Raw genomic sequence first — 23,995 nt, forward strand, 5'->3', positions numbered from 1 at the left:
TTTATTTTATAATAATGTAAAATAAATGTATATAATGATTTTCGTTATTTTTACTAAACGCTTTTATAAATATCCAATACATTTAGTATTTAGTATTTAAAAATCGAATCAATTTACTGTAAAATTTTAATATTAAGCCTGACAATAAAAAATGGATTCTGATGGACGCAAATTGTATATAATACTTTTGTATGAAAGGCAAAGACAACACATTTGGATATCTCACATTTCGTTCATAATATTATAGATACAAATAATAAAGTCATACAAATTTATTACAATATGTTTTAGGCATCATTTGAGAGTTTGAGACGTTTTTTGACCTAAACTCAACTTGAACTCTAGTGCCTTAGCTTCTAGGTTAACCTAACTGTGAATATTGACTATTGTTTAAAAATGATAAAGTGATATAACTGAGTCTAGATCAGCGGTTCTCAAACTTTTTTTTTACGTACCACTTAACTATATTATCAATCAGTCGCGTACCACTAATGATTAAAAATAGAACGATCCAAATTCCAAATTGTATAGTTAAATACATTTATTTTAAATAATAAATCAGTAAAATACTACAACTGCAGTATAATTATTTTTTATTTATTAGTTTTTTAAAATAAGATATGAATTGGAAGAAATAATTGAATGGGTTTATTATCCAAAAACGGCCCTCCGCGTACCACCATGAAGTCTTTCGAGTACCACTAGTGGTACGCGTACCACAGTTTGAGAACCGCTGGTCTAGATGAATGCATTACAACATTTGGGACATATTGTCTCCATAAAAAAATATTAATTTATTGAAAATTATTTATTATCAATTGCAAATTATAAGACTAGGCAATATACATAATGACATAAAATCATATAATTAATTTTTTTCGAAATATTTTCAAATAATAGAGAATATTTAAATATTTAATTAACTACATATCAACAAGACATCATTTAAATAGATAAATATACACATAATACTTTATGGAATGTAGTATTAAAATTTAAAATATTATATAATCTTTAATCGTCTTTATTTTTAAACTTATATTTATACAATACAGTTTTTTTTTCATTGGCTTGGATCACCGTTCATTTATTTACTTTGTGAGTCACCGTGTTTGGCCCAAACTATATAATATTGAATAAAAATATTATGCATTATATTAAAATAATACAAACTTGTACCCATGTACCAAGTTTCACGTGTTACGATAAAAAGTTTACAAAGTAATAATAATAGTTTGTTATTACTCATTAGACTACGACGAAAAAAACGTTAAACGGTTTATGATTTTTTTTTTTAATAGCAGTAGATTAATTATTAAATGACGTTGGATATACATCATTCATAGACACGTAATATTACAATACGTAGGATATAAATCAATAATAAGAACAAACTGCAATATCTTATTATGACTGTTTAAGATTAGAAAAATACATTTGAACATTTCTACAAACTTTATATTTTATCAAATAAGTACATTTTTTATAGTCATTAATAAGTGAAAATTATTAATATATAAATATGGATGAGGGAAACTATTCCTTATAATAGTAGGAAGGGCATATCCGGTAACATTTTTAACATGTAAAAAATACGTATTATACAATCAGTGGTTTGACTTTAAGAATTTTAAATTCTGTCAATTAATGGGAGGGATCCAGACACAAACCCCACCTTGGGCACGTCCCTGATAATAGAGACATCTGAAATAAATAGTGAATATTATAAAAGTTATATTATCCGTTATCATTATTTGGCATTTTTCACTAAAATTGTATTGATGACTGTAGTATAAGTTATATGCTTATATGGTTGTTAGATTTTTAAAATCGGTAGATAGTTATTAATCGAGAAAATAGATAATTTGTCCTTTCAATAGTTAAACATTTAAAAATATTACGTTTGGTATATTGGATAACAGATGAGTATGAATGTAACGTGGTTTTAGGACTTATTTGAGTTATTCTAGGAATACTAATTTAATAGTGTTACATAATATAATATTCGAATTTTATGTTGCTAGATCTGTTATTTTCTAAGCTTTCATAATTTTTTTTAAAGATTGTATATTCTTGATAGTTGACTTTGACTATATGTGATAATTTCCGCAAAAACATATTTAGACGAAAGTTCCGATTTTTTTTCACACAATCTTATCCTGTGATTTTCTTCACGCTTAGCACGAAAACTACCAATTCACTACCAACCACTTGCTTATATTATGTTTTATGTTATACTGCCTTGTATTATAATAATTTATAATATTATCACACTAATTTACTGTAATTAAATTTTTAATAAGCCAAAATTGTAAAATACCGGTAATATTGACTTCACGACGGTGGTGTAGCGAAATAGCCTACACACAACGCCGTGTGGACGTAATTGTGTTTTTGTATAATACGCCAATAAGTAATATTATCATAGGTATATCGTATATTTTTTTCGTCATGCAAAAGTGTTTGTGGGAACATTTTTATAATTTTATATTAAAATTTAAAAATTTTACAATCAAATGGTTTTTCCCCCATTAAAACACTTATCATAACAATGATGATATCAGTGACTTATGTATATACCTGTATATAACCTAGTACAGTATTATTGTATTATTAGTGTTTCTTATTATGTGTTAAACGCTAATTAAATTAACAAAATAAATTATTTTTCATGTCTCCCATTTATACTCAACATAGTAGAATATTAACTTAAGATAATAGACATTAACAATTATTGTCCGTGACTTTAACTAAAATATAGTTGGTAAATAGTGATAAATTACTAATTAGTAATTACACGATATATAATATCTTTCTCGGATGATTACGATGACAAGTATTGTTGAAAATTGATAGTTATTTATCAACATGAATAAATTGGTCATATATTTTTTCCAATATCAAAATGCGGTAGGTTCACTGAGTGGAAACCCAGTGGAGGCTCAAGAGTTATCTTTTTTTTCTAACAATGTTGTTATTAATATACACACAAAAGTTCAAAAACATAAACTAGCAACATTTTTAAGACTCGTGAAATAATAAGGGAAATTATTATTAAGAAATCTGATATTTTAACATGATACATAATTTTAGTCTTAATTTCTCCGAATTGAATCCACAATATTTTTTTTAAACATAGATAGTAGAGACATACATTGACCACATTATTGGATATTCAATTATGTATCTAAGTCCCTACGAACTCGAACACTTTACAGCAGCCTACTTTTATGGCCGTTCTGAGGACAAGTTATTTACAATAGTATAATATATTCCAGTACTGCAGTTTTCATGTATTTATGTATACATATATCGCATACGTAGACATAATGCGTGTCGTCATATTATAACGATAGGCCTGCAGTTTGCGTTTTACCATATTAGTTATTCAACCCACGCTATAAACAGTCGCTGCAGTCACATAATTGTTATTATCATACGTAAATTAGTCTTAAAATTGACTTAAATTGTTGTGGGCTTCATGTATCTGATTTTCAGTTCCCGTTTAACGGTGTAGCTATTCATACATACCTACATCACATACGACTATTATATGAATAATAATTGATTTTTTAGTGCACATATTTTAGCAGTTGATTGGACAATTATTATTTCCCGACGACATTCGTGGTTAATAATAATGTCATGTACGCAGACAATTTTGATGTATAAGATATTTAATATTTATGATTGTCTTCATACAATAATTGTAAAGAACGATCGAGTGATTCACCAAACTTGTACACTCCCATTTTCATCTTGTTGATTCAAATTCTGTTTTTGAATTTTTAAATAAACTTACTTACGGACCATATTTTTAAATTTATTTGGATAAATTATATTTCCATTTTAAATTGCACCAAAAATCCCAAGAATTTGGGATACGAGTATGGTATTTAAGTTCACTTTTGAATAGCTGCATTATTGAATAAACAAATGAAGTGAACATATTTACAGGTTAATCATCTTGTATACATATACGTATAAAGACTATAATATTATATTTTAGCGTAATGCATACGCCATACACTCAAGACGGTATATTATATATTCTAAATTAATGTCAAATAAAAATTATTATTATTATTAGTATGTATATATGAGCAATGTATTTATAAATTATTATATAGTGGGGAACTTTTCGCCGATTAGCGACTTACTCAAAAATAAATGAAAAATATTTATCGTTACAGAATATAGAATTCGATAATTCAGCACAATACACTCATTCAATGTGTGATAAATTCATTCGATATCAGTTTGATTATGATCGCCGAGTCAAGTGGTTTATCATAAACTTACTTTACAGTATAAGTTATTACCAGGGCTCGGGACATTATGCATTTGCATATTTGTTCGGAAAGTAAATAGAATAAATCTGATCCGGTACAAATTTGTGTTGTGGTGTTTGGAGTTAAAGTTTAAAAGTTTATTGTGCATATGTTTGCATATTTTGGAATTTTTTTCTACAAATGCATATTTTTAAGATTTATTGATTTTTATTACATATTTTAAAATAATTTTTAATTATTTACTTTTAAATCATATTTTTAGTAAATTAATCAATTTTATCTACATGATTTTTTCGACAATAATACCGATAAGGCGATAATCAATAGCGTTATGGGGAACCCATTTTATTTTTAGCTCTGAAGACAATATTATTTTTACTTACCTAACGCAGGTAAGTACATAATTAGAATTATAAAATGATTATTTTTTAATACATATAAATTGTAATTGCTAAATATAGAAAATGCTGAATGTTAAAAAATCCAAAGACCTCCCATTCAATAGTTTAACATTTTTTTTTTAATAATATATAGTATGTATAATATATAAATTTTTAGTCATATGTACAAGATATGTTTTTTTTAAAATTAAATTTGAATAAGTATGTATTTTTTAATTAAAAATAAATGCATATTAAAGCGCATATTTTTATATTTTTTAGTGCATATGTATGCGCACATAATTTTAAGATTTTAAGCACATTAAGTCCCGATCCCTGGTTATTACAATCACATTTTTTCATTTTTACCTAACAAATGTTTAATATTTTTTTTTCGAGATTTTAACTTTTAACATACATTTTTAGTGTGTACTATCATTAATCATAAATACTATTTACCATGATAATTATATAGTATTTATAATCAATGGTAGGTACTATGTATATAATATTATAATATTACACACGTTTTAAATTTTTAAGGGATACCTATACACATCATTTGTTGATATTTCATTTTTTAATTATATCTTCTCTTATAATCTATACATAAAACTAATATTTAAGGTATATTTATGTCAAACAATTAATTGTTATTTAAAAGAGGTTCGAATTTAGTTCTGTACCAGGGCCAAAAATATGATGTGGGTGTCTGGGTTTATGTATCATTGTTGAAAAATCAATTTTTTTAAATTATACATTTAACCGTCTATTTGATTATTCGTTATGGCTTTAATCTGGCGTTTTACACATAATTTAAGTTCCACTGTATTTTATACATTATGTATGAAAACATTGGAAACCGTTAAATAAGAAATACTTATAACTATAAGAGTTCTGGCGAGTATTTAAGAGGACGTCATACCCACATGTGTAGTCTATGTCTTACGAACGTAAAACATAGCAAATTTACGTTCAGCAGATTCAATTTTATGGTGTGAGCTTTAATATTAAAGTCAATTTACCTATTATCAAACTTAAAGATAATAATATTATCTAGGGCATCTCATAGGCTTTAATAATATCTTAATGTTTAAGTGAGTTATGTAAAACGTTAAAATTTTAAAATGCTCGTATCTCGCTTAAAAATTAAAATATCAATAAAAGCCTATGAGATGCCCTTGATAATATTATTATCTTTAAGTTTTATAATAGGTAAATTGACTCTAATATTAAAGCTAACAGCATAAAATTGAATCTGCTGAACGAAAATTTGCTATGTGTTATACGCTCGTAAGACAGAAAAAACAAATGCAGGTATGACGTCCTCTTAATATTTATTAATGAATATAGAGTGAAGCCACGATAAGTCGAAAACCCGGATAAGTCAAAATAAATGTCATTCCTTTGAAGAAACCTCGATTACGCGAAAGAAAAATTATAGATAACTCGAATGTTTTGAATTCCGAATATAGACAGATAATGACGGAAAATTTTTATAATCATTTGTCTAATCTGCTTTTGCATTTCGATATTTTAATCTAATTGCGTTTATTATGTTTATTATTATTGTATTTTTCATTCGATTTATTTTCACTACATTCAGTATTGTCAGTTGCAATCGATCGGTTAACACGTACACGGTGGTTTCGAATGTAAAAATTATCAATTATTTAATCACATTTTTTTTTTATCATCATTTTTAGTAATAATTTTAAAACAATAACAATAACAATACACGGTGTAATTATATGTCTAAACTATAATTATTATATAATAATTAAAAACTATAATTTACGTACATACAGTTTAAAAACTCTGTAAATCGAATTTTTTTTCTAAAACCTTGATAACTCGAAAATCTTAGGTAGTCGAAAACCTCGTTAAGTCAAAAAAATTGCATTTTCTTCGAATTTCGACTTATCGAAGTTCCACGGTATTTATTTTATAAGTTTACATAAATAACGAAGGTTTTAAAGATACATTTTATATCATGAGTTTTTTTTAATTTAACAACTTTTCTTCGATTTTGTGTAACATTAATCAATGTGCTGTCGATAAAAATTAAAAAGTATACTTACCTATCGGCTTTTTGCTATCTACAGCTACAGTTATAGGGCAGATTTCGGTTTCATGTATGTATACCAAGCATTACCAACATACTTACATATCCAATTCAATATTATTATATATAAATTAGTATTTAAAAATAGTTCTAGAGAAACTGTTCGTGATTATTAGAAACGTAGAAAGATCAGTTTAACAGCGTTCAACCAGACTGAATATCGTGTATTCGCGTAATATATATAAATATAACTAAGTGAGATCACTGAACCGACAATTTTTCGACAATTTCCCGTATGTGTCCAATTCTACTCACCGATTTTACGGCTTACGTTGACTGGGTTCGTCTAGTGGCGAGAACCATCATAAAGTAATCATTAAATGGCGAATATACTACTCCATGATACATACACGTTTGTCGATTGGTATTATTGATCCACCAATGATCTTTCTTTAGTTGTAAACGCTTGTGAATTTGTTCTTATTAAAAATACGTTTGACATATATTTTGTACATTTACACCGGAAAACTCCAGTATACAATCCCATCCACCTTTGGATTTAATTTCACTTTGACCATATTTTTAGCTGATAACTGAACGGGGCAATCTCCAGTTTCTTGAGTTGCTGGTGTCCAATTGCCTGCCGAGTTACCTATTGTTCATCGTTTACTAATCATAAAACAAGACTTACCTGGCTTCACACCCGTTTTTGGTTTCAAACTAATTGATAAAAGATTCTACACAGCTTGGATCAGTCTGTTGTGCATTATTTTTATTATTTAGAGACGTTACATCGTTTATGATAAAAATTATTTTAATTCGCCTAAGAAAAATATGTATAATATATCTTATTCAACGAAATATTTTCTTATTAACGAATGTCAAATTATTTAAGAAACGTATACGAGTACATTTAATAATAGGTTGTTACTTGCTTGAAATTTTGGGAAATAATAAATAATTAGAATAATATTAATGTTTAAAAATTTTAAACTCCTACATTATATAGTAAAGATAGTATAATATTTATTTAAACGCGTTTTTTCAATTAATTGATATAAAAATGATTAATAATAAACTTTGAAAATTAAATAAGCCCAAATTGTACAAAAAAATTTTTTATTAGAAATAAATCTAGTTAGTTAATGTTGAATTATTATAAACTTAAATATTAAATGTTCAAAAAAGTTAAAAGTTAAAAAGGTTAAAAATTTAAAATTTAAAATGAATTTAAATAACCATAATATTATAGTAGGTTTATAATAATACAATACATATCTTATAAATTATTAAATTAAATAATATATTCGTGAAACATATTTTAGTATAGATTTACAATGCACAACATGAGTTTTAAATGTCCATGGTTTTTATAAAATTATAAATTCTTGAATTTAAAGAAAACGTTTGGTGTTTAGTATATATAGATACTGACCACAGTATTGCAACGCAATGCAATCAAGTCCTATAGAAATGTTTAATATTTTTATACATTTTTTAAATTGTCACGACTTGCGAGTTCAACAGCATAAAAATACTATATATTATATATCTATAAGATAGATACAAACAATGCAAACACGTTGGTTTTGCGCAGTTATATAGCTACGCATCGGAAATATATGCACATGCACCGTTGCAGTGATGCATATAATGTTAATGCAACTGCAGTAGAGCATTACGCTTTTGTCCGCAAAACGGGAACAATAATATACGTCTATATACGAAAACACGTTTTTTAGTGACAAAGATGAAGTTCATTATTCTGCATATACTAAAACAAAAATCATAGCATTTCGCGTTTCGTTGAGATAAATGTGTGCGTATCATATAATTATACGCGAGTATGCGTTATTGTTTGGTCTACGTATGTTTAATCGCATTGTTATTTTTTTATTTAATTTTTTGCCGTTCTTCGCTATGTTACTGATATTATTTACCGCGGAAAAATTGTGAATAACGATTTGAATTAGGTTTTTATTTGTTTTTGTAAAGTCGCTCAAGGCGTATCAAGGTGGTAGTATACCTATTTATAGAAACGAATTATATAGGTATGAATGGTATGATCTATACTACAACTATGTACAGAGTAATTAACATTTATTGTGATGATTATATAATATTATATATTTAAACTAATAATCAGTCTTACTCATTATACATATTTCATTAGTCATTAGCCACCTATTGGTTATACCAATAATTACGGTTAATTACATTTTTAAGTGATTTATGTTACACACTCTGTAACGCGTATGGATAAAGCTCTCTGTGCGGAAACGTCTCGTTTTTTCGACCGGTCCGGTTGCTGCCGCGATGGGAGTCACGCCCGCGAACCGGCTTATAAAAACTGTATCGCTAAACCGTCGTCGTCGCCCAGTCTTTGTCTCATTGTCATCCGTCACGCCGCCACCTCTACCGCCGCCGCCTACCACTACCACTATTACCACTAACCGTGTTCATGCGTGCGTCTTCGTGTGTGTGCGTGCGCGTGTATATTCTTGAGCGCCGCGTGCGACCGCGTCAGTCGATCGTTCGAACGCGCGCGTGTACGTTTGTATTCTAATAACGGCAATAATATTTATGATAACAATATTATTGTTAAATTTTAACGGGTCGACGGCAACGGGATTTTTTATTTTTGCTGTGAACATCAAATTTACGGACAACATTTTTTCGTCCCCACGATCTCGCGCCACAATCGGCCTGAGCCTAGCCGTGTTTGTCACACCGACCGATTTAAGGTAAATACTTTGGTTTATGTATTATTATTCACTGAAACTCTTATAGAATAATACAGTCGAGTCACGATAACTCGAAAAACTTGACAACTCGATTTTTTTTTTATTCTCCTAGAATTATAAATTAATATAAATTCGAGTTAGATATCTCGAAGTGAATTTTTATCTCCCCTCAACTTCGAATTATCGCGACTCGACTGTAATATAAAAGTCGTGCTTAATATGCTGTGGTACATTATATTTGATTCAAATTTTGTCATGCTGATAGTATTAGTAATAAATCGTACTTATACAGAATTAGGATATTTTATAATGCATAATACTGTGTTAAAAATTAACGAGGAGTTAGCTTCTTATAAATTTAATAAATTGCGATGATGAGAATGTATTTATATACTGCAGTTATAGCTTGCATAGACCAAATCACGATTTAAAAAATTTTAAAATTATTATTAATTATTATTTCATACCTGATCGTTGTTCGGTGCTGTCTAGATCTGCGATATAAACATACGCGCTCGTTAAATAGGTATTTAGTTATTTAGTATAATATGTTGTTAATGTTATTCAACTATTATTAACATTTTTCGGAACTCGGAAGTTACAAACTGTATGGACATTAAACTTGTAATGTACTAATGAGTATACCTACTTTACTGCAGGCTCGAGGTATTTCTTTTCAAACCTGCTATTTTAGCTATTGAAATGTACGTACAAAAATATTTTGTTCTTTACCACCTGCGATCGTAACTGTTTTTACGTGTCTTTTGTTTAGCCATTTTTATCTCCCACAAAATACATCAATACTATTAAATTTTTTTATTTATTAGTGTTCAATCTATAATAGGTATCAAACAGTTTTTGCATAAATACAATATTAATTTAAACAGCATAATTATTTTTAACGTTTATGATCTTGCTCTAATTTTTTTTAGCTAAAAAAATGATTTTATAACTTGATTTTATAACTATGATTTTACATAACTATTTAAATAATTATAATGATACATTAATTGTATTAATAAATATAAAAAGTAAGATATTAGGTATTTTTATAATGGCAGTTTTTAAGATTTTAATTATTTCAATGATAACTTGTAATTATAATTTCATAACCTGTAACAAAATATTTTCTATTAATTTTAAAACATTAAATATTTAGACATTTTTTTTCATATATACCTATAATTAAATATCAATCATGCAATTTAAATTATAGTTTTAAGTTAACAACAGTTGATAACTCAAACAATTTAGTCTGCTTCGTTAATTTTAACTTTCAGTGATGTTATTTATAAAAATGATACCCTATATGCTTCAATATTTGACATGTTATATAAATTAATAACACTTTCACAACAGTATCCATCTGTTTTGTTTTCATGAAATATACAAATATGACAAATATTGTCATTAAAAGACTTATAAAATTCACAATTTTGAGAAATTGTTAGTGTTAGCGCATGTTTATTATATAATATATAATTTCATAAACCATCATCGAACGAGTTTTTTCTACCGGATCAAGGAAAAACTGTTTTTTTTTTCGAACGGGACTTACAAACGCGTTCTAAAGCAATAACTGTCGTAATTACTTTTAATTGTTATTTGACGTGTACTTCGCCACAGATGATATTGGCTGCTCAAAGACTCGGCCAAATGGGTCGAAACGAACTCGCAGGTCATAATAATAATAATATAATACAAAAAGCGTAATTGGACTATCCCCAAAATACATTATGCTACTGCATTAGAGTATAAGACACGAACGCTTGTTATATCAAACGTCCGTGTGTGGCTTTTTCGATATAGAAAATGATTTATTATAGCTTTATGATTAAGATTCACGTCGATCGATTAGATTTATATATATACTCATATAACGTTACAGTAATATTCGTGTATAAGACTTATATGCAATAAATGTGACTTTTTTGAAACGTCAATTTATATTAATAACGACGACAAAATCGCGTGTTTATCTTCTCACTGTTGTGATTTTCGATGACAAACAATATATCTATATAATTTAACGACAATATTGTACTGTATTTGTAAGATTTTTTTCTATAAATATGTCAACATTATTGTCCGCAAGATTTTACAATTATTTTTGTACCATGCTTTCTTTCAATCTTATTCAGTTGAAAAATTTTAATGATTTTTTCTCGCTAAATTTTAAACAAGTCGTCGTTCTTTATAGCGAAGTCTCAGGCTGAATTTTAAATAATCTCACTTTTTACAACAAAAATACGATTTTTGATTTATAATAATGATTTATAACGTGTGTAAGTAGCATGTTGTAGGTATTTTTTATTATCCTACAGTACTCGTTTTTAAATGCATATATTAAGTGTTTGAACTCTTGATACTACCATCATAGTCACCAGAAATTGTTTAGAATTTATATCTTAAACGATTTGTAAACCGATATTGAAAGTTAATGACGAACAGACAAACCACATACCTACATTTAACAAATTAATATAATGATACAAACACTTTGTATCGACATAATAGTATTATGGCTTTTAAATATTTTAAGACACCGATTCGGTGGTAAAAGTTATTGCTTGGTCGTTTTGGATGATTATCTCTAATCGTATGTTTTTAAAAACATTTTTTTTTCATTTTACATTGTTTGAAATTTAACGACAGTTTTGAAAGTTTAGAACGTTTAGATAAAAAAAAATGTACTCGTATATATTAGCATTTGACATAATAATAAATACTCCTGTGCACTAGCTGTACTCTATTTAACTAAAATTTAGAAGCTTATACGTTCAATTAACTAACGTTTACTAAATTAATTAACTAAATATTAACTAACTTAAAAATTTATAATAATTTAACTACCAATTCGATGTTCAATTACTATAAATCGGAAATAATAAAAAAATGTATATTTTTTCATTTAAAAATATAATATTAATTTCATGTGATCTGAAAACAATGATTTTAAACCATAAACGTAGTGTAGATTAAATGAAAAATTACTATGTATGTGCTGTATGATGATAGACTGAAAGAACTGACAAATTGTATTGACTAACAAAAATTATTATACACATTAATTAATTTCATTTGTTAGCTCTTTCTGTTACACAGTGTATATAAAATATACAAGTGCATTTTGTCCAGAACTATCGTTACAAAATGTATGTTTATGGGGGAAAAAACGATACGAACTTCCGTCTCCTCCCAGTATATACATACAAACTATTATTATACAGCTGCGGTGACTGTATTTTTTTTTTTTTTTTTTTTTTTATGGAAATTAGTAATTTATGTATAGATATCGAACTGGTAGGTAGACTATGCGTAGAGTAAAATACGTGAATTTCAATATTCTCATCGGTAATATTCCAGTTAAGAGCATTATTATGCATATGATATGTACATTGTTGTACTGCAACAATAACAATACAACGTGCGCGGTCAATGTGCTCTGGTGGTCGCATATAAACATTATTGCTTTACAACAGGAGCGTATCGTCATCGCGTGACCTATACAAACACATTTTAGGTGTAGTATTATTATTACAGCGATTATCTGTCAATATGTTAACACAGAATTGTTAATGTTGAGACCATCCAGGGAGATATCATGTACTCATATCATTCATCATGTAGATTTTCGATGGCGAAGTCGAAATTGAACTCATTAACGGCAATGAACACAATATTACGGTTATGTGTTGTCATAAAACCGTTTTGATTATATTACCTATTTATATTTTGTATGGAAAACAATTCGTTCATTTTTCCGAGGAGTCATATGCAAACGCATCCGCAGTAAACATCTCGAGCGATTTATTTATAAACTCTGCTGTAACCGCACATCATCATCGTTACATTTCAGAGCGCGCGAAAAGTGGTAATTATAATAAATAATATAATACCATTCTTCTATCTGCTACATTATATTTAAATGTTAGAGATTATTCATGCGTGTATGATCCACGAATGAAACAAAAAAATTATATACAAAACTACTGTTGAGTGATGACATAATGACATTATACAATGTAACAACTATCAATATACCTAATACTACAAGTTTATAACAAATTAACAATTAAGTACATTTATTATTTAAAAAAATGTAAAATCATCATTTCGTTGATATTTATTGTCCCGTACGTCAAAGTTATTTTACTAAAAGATTTAACGTAGAGATTTTTAAAAAGATTTGATTATAATTTATAATACATAGTGAAATAATATATATAAAAGTTATTTTTAATCGTTGGCAGTGGTGGATTGCATGCTCACTGCAACCGCGATGACTTTTACAAACGACTATACAGGCATTATATAATAATAATAATATTATATATTACCTTTTATTGTCTAGTATAATAGTATTAATATAATGCATACGAAAATAATATTCTGCTAAGAATAGCAGTGAATATTGTCAATCGCCGGTGAATGTTGACATTCACCACCATTGTTGGCGAGTGATGATCGTTTGCAGTTTTACTAAATAGTAAATAATAATATAACAAAATACGAACATTTACCGACGTTTGTTGACTTAACAAGTACAATAGGTTAACAAATAAAATAAAATTATAACTTTGATATTAACAATTAGTTACATCTATAAGAATACAATATAATATGAAAAATAATCTCAAAGTGGACATACATTATTTCCCATTGGCCGTTAGCTTTGCTACTAAGTAACTTAAATTTTGACTTTTAACACGTGTCGATTATAATTTAAAATACGTACATATTTTAAATTAAATATTAATACCTAATTATAATCTGTAGACTGTAGTATAAAATATTTAAATATATTATTGTTATTTTAAATATAACCAGTCACGTACATATGGAATTATATTTTGTAAATTTATTAGTGTTTTATGTTTTTACTTACTAGTTTTTATACTACAATATTATACAATATACATATTGTCCGCAATAGTAGGTATATATTTTTTAAATTCATATTTTGTCTATTCTATAATTCTAAATTTTATCATAATTTTATTGTTATGAAATAGTTTACCAGCAATTGTAATGTCTACATATATTATGCACTCGGTGGTGTTTTGGTGCCTCTTTGTGAGGTGTATATATATATATAATATTATATTGACACACGTGCAGTGCTGTAGTATTTGACAGTCAGTGATGGTGGTAGGTATATACTATATACACTATATATATCGTTACATTATCATATGGTATAGACCGTCCATGCGCGAGCGTTCAATTTCTTCTTTACGTCTAAACAACTAATTAGTAACATGATCAAACCACTTTTACATTTATATTAGTTAAATTATTTTAGTGGTATTTATCTAAAATTTGTACACCAAAATACTCAAAATTCTTTAAAGAATAATGCTACAATCGTATACATCAGTTATGTATGTAAGACTTGACAGTCAGAGGCGGTGATAAAAGTTTTGCTGTCTTCCCCTTCAAAAAATAAAATCGACAAAACTATAAATTCTAAATTCTTGTATGTATTGTACACACTATTTCACTACGTTTAAATCAGTTCAAATATAATTTATATAATTACTAGTTTGTAATAATGTATATTATATTTATTTAATGGTTTTGTACGTTTTGTGACTTTTTTCGTATTGATGAAAATAATAAAATATACCTATTAAAACAATATTATATTATAATTGCACATACGTACCTATATAATAAAAATAGACATTTCTACGTTTATATAAATCTATATTATACCATGGTCGGTCATTCAATGTAAAATTTTTTTTTTCATTCGTGATAAAAATGCTGCCACATTGATTTTAAACAATTTACTACTAGGTATATACTAATGAAACGATGTATATGTATAACGTACGTGACGTGTAAATACTGTAAATATGTATGAAAATGTATTGCCGAATTTTTCTCCCCCACATTGTAATATGTGCTAACAGTGTTGATACACACACTGTAGCAGAAAATATCGATTAGTGTTTTATTATCGTTATATTGTGGATTGTTTTGGTCAGCAGACCGCACAGAAAACACTTATTCGCGTTATTTTACATATACGCGGGACAGAATTATATTATATATATGTGTGTGTGTATAGGTACTCCGCTGCAGGTTTCGTGCTTCCGTATATTATTTCTATAGTCGGGCAACCCCTTTTAGACCTTAAAACTATGCCTAACGCGCGTTTGTGTGCGTGTGATGTGTTTTGCGTAGAGTGACTTATTATATATTATTTTATGTGTAGGGTCCCCCGGACATGCAACGGCTTTGGAATCGCGACGACTTTCAGCCTATTTTATACAATGGTAAATCGCCACAGTCATTTGCGGCGGTGCGTGCGTATAATTAAACGCTGGATTCGCGATGATAGAAACAGGGTGGCGACGGTGGTAACCGGTAGGGAGAAAGTCTAAAACGGTATTTTTTCGAAAAAACTAAACTCATCGTATGAATATTTTAACCGAAATCGACTGCACACATATACATATATATATATATATATATATATATTTATAGGCTTGTGAACAGGTGTAGTATATACATGTAAGGTGTACACAACAAAACTATATACCTACAAATAATAAGGGACTCGCTGGAGGGTCGCTGGAACATTGATTTTTTTCCCCTTTCTTAATATGTTTCATACGCGCGTCCTTTATGCGTTTTTTTTTTTTACTTTAATACCCTCGGGGGCAAGTTATACGTGTGTTGGAATTTCTACAATAATATGTATTCAATATAAACGAGCAGTAATAAATATCAACATAATTATCGTCAATTTTTGTTTTGAATCAAGAAGGTGTTTTCTGATGACATTTTTTTCCGTTATTGTCGTTTCGAAAAAATGTATCACTTCTATAATATATGTTTAGGATTTTACACTATAGTATGGGTAATTACCTAAGCGTGGTAAGCTGTAGCCAACAAACCAGTCGGATCGAACAACTATTAACGTATTGACATCGTATATACAACGGTATAACGATTTATGATGTGATTAATATTATATACATAATAATACATGTAGTATACCTATACTGAGTCGTTGACATTTATGTAAATAGAAAATGTATGTGTAACAGACACAATAGATCGCCTTAGAAATTTGTTTTACTTTCCAACGCGGTCATGTATTGCACAGTTTTACAATGATAAAAAAAATTATAATAATGTATTAATATCGCACGTGTCGCATTTGACAATAGGTAGGTAACTAGTTCTATGCGATTAATAGTCACCAACGGTACACAATATACGCGTATATCATTTAATCAAAATAATACCTAGTCGAATTGTTATTATATATCATATATTATTATTCATTATTCATTTATATTGATACCTTGTAAATGTAATAGGAATAATATAATCTTTAAAACGAAATAGGATCGCGCACCAACAAAGTTCGGAACGGTAGAGGTATAATGATAAGCCTTCGTACCATATATCTAAAATATAATATACAATTTCAAAAAAATCTCAATTTCCAACAATCCGTATCTACAAAATAACTACTGCAACTAACGAAAACTAGGTATTACCTTTTTATTCAAGTTGTATATGATAATATTATGTATAAAACAATTAATGTACTATATAATAATCGATAGTATAGGAGAGGAGGTAGCGTCTTAAAATAAAATCAAGTTTCTGCATATTCTGTATATATTGACGCAACTTGTGAACAAAAACAACAAAAGCCCTGCCCTTCACGTCGGACCAATACATTTTCTATTAGCGTCGCTGCGGTCATATACAAGTTGATTCAATAAACACGTTCGTCTTCTTTTTTCTTCAATAATGCAGTTATTTAAAATTAAAGAATTTTTCACCAGATTTTTTGCACTACTTAAGTGAATTTTAATATTTTCGAGGTACAAATATCTGTTTTCAAATAAGAACCGCTTTCTTTTTCGACAAAATTATTTAACAAATAATTTTTCAAAAAATGTTGGTGTATCATTGTATCAAAATAAATATTTAAAAATTCTAGTAATCAATATTATAATCTACCAACATTTAAAATTTGTAAAAATTATTCGAGTAAGTTTAATGAATATTAGATCTAATATTATTAAATATATTTTGTATTTCTTTAAAATCATTTTTAAAGATCACCTATATATTATCGAATCGTGGACATTTTCCTTCAACTGTTTTCGGTATAGTAGGACTTTCCCTCCTTCCACCGATATATTTTTTATGTGAACATTTATCCCCAATTTTTATTTAAAGCTTACTATTTAGAAATTAAATGTTTTTTTTTAATTTATCATTTTTATGTCGAAATTTTTAGCCATTTTTATTAATAGTTAATATTATTATTATTAATTATATATATTATATTTTGACAATATTTTAGCTAACTACCTACTATATTTATTTATTATTTTAATAGCAATTTTTATTAGTTCAGTTAATCAAAAATAAATTATACATACATCTATAGTTTATTATATTTATATGAAAATAAAAAAATATTGTATATTTTATATTTTATTAAAAAAAAAAAATTATATTAAATAGTATAACCTTTTAAAAAAATGGGTAGACAAGGTCCGCATTAAAAATATATTGAGGGGGATCCTCGACTACATTGAAAACATTAGGGGGGGGAGGTTTATGTCCATTTACCATATTATTTATTTATTACAAATATACAAATTTCCCCTTTAACATTAAAATAACAGTACAACAATTAGTATAATAGTAAGACATTAAATAAATTATCTTAGTATAAAATATATTTTAATAACCGAGAAACTACTCGTTCAAATTTTGATAAGCATAAGTTTGTATCGTTACAAGATACTATTCTTAAGTAATATAAAAAAATCTCGAGAATTTGAAATATGGTTTAAGTATATAATCAAAAATTACAAAAATCATAATTTAAATAAATGTATTATTTAAAAAAGATGAGGGCGTGCAATGTTTAGTACCTATATCTAGTATGAATTACTCTATATATTATCAACACGTACAGCATACAATAGTATAATACGCAAATAAAATAGTATTTTACAAAATAGTATTAAACATATATTTTTTCACCGTTATTTAGCTATATAATGTAAAACTTAATAATAATTACCGTATAACACGCGCGTATTGCAATATGCTTATACAGTGAATCCGCGAAAATGTATCGATCAAGCTCGCAACTACGATGGGGTTACGATTCGATTCGAAACGAACCCACGACTGCAGCGTGCAGTTTGTGCTTATGTTTTATAATCATGCCGAGTCGATAATAGCTGAAATACAACGGCTCATATAGGTAAAAACGATAAAATTAAATCACCTGCGGAAACTTTAACGCGCATACCGACTCATAAATCAGTCACTGACTATACGAGTTTAATATTATTGTATAATTTGCCTGCACGTGTCTCCTGCTATGTACGAACGTGACATAATACGATATAATTACAATATAATAACAATGGAACAGAAATATTTTACGCTAGTCGAATGTATACCAACCAATTTCAGACGACGCGTGTCGTTTTGGTTTTCCAAGTGATATGACTTAACATGTATTATAATATTACTAATATTAGTGTAGAGCATGTGAGTTTATATTCTACTGCCAACTAAATATTTTTTATTTTTCGTATTTTTGTATTGCTGCAAATAGTCTACGAATCATACTAATTAGTAATTGCAGTAACTACAACAAAATGATAGTTTGATTTAAATGATACGATTAAATATTTGAAAAAAATTGCATATTTTACTGAAAATTATAGTCAAAGCAAAGCGATAATACACCAGTTATCATAATTCACTTTTCAGATATAGCAAGTTTTTCTAATTAAGAAATTAGAAGAAAGTATTTAGATTATTTCTGATCCTAAACTCTAAAGAACCAACTTTTAAAACAAAATGTCATGATATTTTTTCTAAAAAATAGAACTAAAAGTAATACTCAAAATTAGGTGAAAGGTTAAACTTAATGAAATTTAATAAGACCCAGTAATATTATATAAATATTATAATTAAAGTATGTTTCATTAACTTCAGTTTATGTTGAACAGTCATATTTAATTTACAACAATTTATTCAGAGACAATATTATAGCTTCACCGATATAATTATTGAAGTCTTTCGACTATAGTTTATTATTAGTTATACCTATATATTAATATATAATTATAGTTTCTTTGAGTGGTGTAATGGTGAAAATTACAGTTATAATTGACAAAATATATTCTTCCAAAATTCGATTTTTATACATCAAAGTACTCCAAATAAAATTCTGCTTTGAAATAAAGAATTTTAAATGTATCTTATTAATAAAAAAAAAGATAAAATATTTTGCAAATAATAACGATAAATAATATTAAAAAATATAATTTTTTTAAAATTAATTTTCAATGATTTAAAATTATATAAAAATAATATTTTCAAAAACATTAACAGTTTTTGAAATAAAATGTTCCGTTAAATTAATCAGCCGGTAGTATATATATGTTTAAATACAGCACGTTTCAATCTCCTATGGCCTAAGCAAAACCCGTTTTAGTTTTGGATGTAATTATTATTTACATCCGTAATGAATACGTTTTCTCCGAAATCCAACACACGCCACATACTGTTGCGATGACATTTCAAGAACAGCCATTATACATATTACACGTATGTGCATCACTGTATACGAACAAATATTGTGAAATTCGAAAGTTGGGAATTTGAGACGTCTTGAGAGGTACTATAATAAGTTCTCGTACATAGATGTAAATTGATAGTTGTGGTGAGGGGAAGTTTAACCCTCCTTCCCCTCCACACCAAAAAAAAAATCAGGACATATAATTTCAAAAAAACGTATTAGTATATGTTTATATAATTATATGTACTTAATTTGTTAATAAAATAATAAATTATTAATTTTTTTTAACAATTTGTATCCCTTACCCCTAATTTAAAAATCAATTTGTGTCTATATAACCCCAATTTCAATTTAAATGACCATAATATCGTATTATAATACGCAACAATATTTCATTGAAACTAAAACGTCCACCGCTTTTCTCCGATTACGATTTTCTGTACGTTTCCGACCGTTCTGTAATGTATGTCTATTATGCATTATACATGACTCGTAAACACTACACACGCACACACATTTATATAAAATACAATAATATACAATACTTTATAGTAACGTAGTAGCGTCATACTTTATTGTCATGGATAGAGGCAATGTGTGAACGGCAGTGTGGTGTATATAAAACTGAACGTGCTGCGTCGTCGTTTCCTTCATACTGTTTTGTGTGTACAGGGACACAATCGCGTCCAAGGATTATTATTATTGAATATCTGTGAGTGTGTGTGCGTGTGTGTGTGCGGTTACTTACAACAATAAAGAAAATAAAACGAAGACCTATTCTAAGGACACGCGTATGCGTTTCAAAGAGAGCATAGTGCCGCCGCCCGCCACCGGTCGCCGAGATTGTTCAACCCGACTACGACGACGACGACGATGGTCCGCGTGAAATCGGTTTCCTCGTTCCGGACGGAATATCGTATTATTACCGTGATGTTTACATTACAATATATTATTATATCGTATATTTTGATAGTTGTGGCGGGGGTCCTTTGCCTGCAGGATGTTCGGGTGATTCGTTGGGTTTTTTCGTCATTCCATTGTTTCGTTCAACGAAATTTTTCACACTAATATTAAAAAATAAACCGTCGAGTAGTATTTAGATAAATTACGTGTACGTATATACGACATAATGGGTAGTGCACGGTGAGTGTGTTGAAAACGTCGTTTATTTGTTGTACCTAAATCTAGTATCGGTCGCATGTAAATTCCACTAAATTCTTAGTTTCTACGCACACTACAAATTATGGCAAAAATAATCCTATTGATCGCATGATGCGGCAGGTCAATGAGAGTACCATTTATCATAATATATTTTAATATTGAAATACTGTTAATAAGAAATATTGTTCTACCTTACTATTACTAATTTATATTACCTATTATTATTATTATTATTATTATTACTATTATTGAATTATTATCATGTTTAAACTTATATAGTATTTAAATTTGTATTGTCCTGTGTTCAATTGTTGTAAAGGGCTTTGCCCGTAAATATATATAAATAAATAAATAAATAAATAAATAAATAAATTACAGGTCGTCGAGTAAGGGTTGGATTTACAACATATAAACTCCACTGGTATTATAAATTAATGTAAATTTTAAGGATATTAAAAAAATAAAATCAAAATTTTTATGCACAATTAAATGTTCAAATATATATGTACAATAAAATGTATACAATAGAAAATTAAAACTAAATTTTCTTATTGTGAATAGATATAGTTGGAAAAATATAATATTACGCTTTGTTCGTATTATCAGAACATTCAGAACAGAATAATATTATAATTGCATAATATTTTATTAATAATATGATATATAAATTAAAGTTTTGTCCTGTAACCGTTTATTATTATTATACATTCCTGCAACCGATATTGTCAGTATCACCGTGAAATCGCTATTACTTGAATGGATTATTTATCAATTTTAAAATAGTATTTAACAATGATTAGTTATAGTAATACTATTTTAACCAGGAACGGTATTCAAAGTTTTACATTGATGATAAAACAATGTGTCTTGATATCATATATGGATTTAATATTAATTTAAAATTCCATGTTACAATTTATTACGCCTACATGTTGTATTAGTACACATTTTAGTACTATTCGCTTTTTTAATTTTGATTTTTCTTTAACCAATATTGTGTTAAAACGTGCCGACCTTTAAAAATTGTTATTGTCTTTTCCAAGACACATCGTTTGGTATACCTATTTGGCATATACATATCATTATAACAGGTATAATGGTGTTATAATGTCGTATTTGATTTGATGACCTTTTTTTTTTGTGAGGAAAATTACGTCGAAATAATTGTTTTTCATTAGCTACTACATTAGAGACATTTATTCGCGAGTAATTAGGCATGAATGCCAATCTAACTGCGATTTTCGAACAATAATAACGATAAAAAGTTGTTACCTTTATCGAAGACGCGTTAATCGAATTTCGAAACACTATAGTCATATACTATATCGCATGATTCGCGATATAGCAATAATACGAGGTCACAATAATATAATATATATATAATTATTTACGTCTATATAGTCAATAATAATAAACAACAACAATGATAATAATACGTCATAATAAACTAAGATATCGTAAATTTGTCGTCTGTTGTGTTATATTACCTATATATTATTATAATCATTGTTTTTTCAAAAAGTATTATTATACCACCCACTATTACGATATCGATTGCGTTGACTAATTATTGAAAAATAATTTCGTAGACAGCATACTTTATAATAGGTGACTTAAACCTTGTTATATTGGATGCATTATTATTGTTATATATTTTCACGACGTTCTGCCTCGCCGTCGTGCGTCCATCGAACTTTTCGTGACAGTTTTGATGTTTTTGCAGGATGTCACGTAAGAATAAATACTACACGATATACGTTGCTATGTGTATTCACTGTATATGCAATATTATATTATACATACTATATATTATGATTATTACGAGTATAAGACATATATAAAATAGACTTCCTTGTCAGCAGTACCGTAAATATATTTTTTGTTTACGGTGTGTCTGTATAACGTAGATACATAATATCTGACAAAGAAACGAAAAAATATATACTAAAATATTAATGGTTTTAATTTGATGATTTTTCGTTCGCCAGTTATGGAAAAAAATAATAATAAAGATTACAATATTAATACAATAATTGTTTTCTTTGCAGTTATAAAAAATAAAAGTATGATAATTTTTTTTATATGAATAAAATTATAAAAAAAATATTAATTAATTTAGGCAATAACGATTTGACTATTTTTTTTTCAACTAAAAATATTTAAAAATACAACATAAGATAAGAATAATTGATTAAATAATTAATAGGTAATTAAATAGAATATAATAATGTTATTATTTTTTACTTATTTTATTTCCTCTTTGTTATGGCTTCTAAGGTCATCACCTTAAAATTGTTTTTTTTTTTAACTTATTTAGAATAAACGCACTCAAATTAAGTTGTATAATTTAGTTTGCTCTGAGAAATTGTTTATATACATTAGGTTCCGATTAAAGATCCTTATGCAACGCTTCTTCTGTTGTTTATTTCTTATACCTTCATATTTTTGGTACCTATTAAGACCTTCTTAACAGTATAATCCACTGCACATGATCCACATATGGGTGGGTCATTTTTAGCCATGAGATAATATTGTGTGTTGTGAATGTGAGTCCTATTCGAAGGCGAGTTGTAATAGTTTAGTCTATCCATTTTAGATCTGGACAGTAGTTTATTATTCCATGTTTGAATATTCTTTTGTACTGTTTTTAGTTTTGTATTGTAGTACAATGTTTTTGTCATTTGAGATTTGGTACTTGTTGTAATATTAATAATAAACAATATAGAGCGATAAGTGGCCTAACCTCCACAAGACACTTCCTC

At 27.6% G+C, this 23,995-nt stretch overlaps 1 protein-coding gene across 2 annotated transcripts in view; it reads left to right on the forward strand.

Annotated features, from left to right (window-relative positions):
• The first annotated feature begins 9,233 nt into the window (after positions 1-9,233).
• LOC132920080 (choline transporter-like 2) overlaps positions 9,234-23,995 on the forward strand; it is a 46,580-nt gene continuing 31,818 nt past the window's right edge. For both annotated transcript variants that reach the window (XM_060982143.1, XM_060982146.1), the window contains exon 1: positions 9,234-9,481. The gene's annotated coding sequence lies outside the window, so the exon portion shown is untranslated. The remainder of the gene's footprint in view (positions 9,482-23,995) is intronic.

Source organism: Rhopalosiphum padi, chromosome 2 (genome assembly GCF_020882245.1).
Source record: "Rhopalosiphum padi isolate XX-2018 chromosome 2, ASM2088224v1, whole genome shotgun sequence".
Taxonomy (NCBI): domain Eukaryota; kingdom Metazoa; phylum Arthropoda; class Insecta; order Hemiptera; family Aphididae; genus Rhopalosiphum; species Rhopalosiphum padi.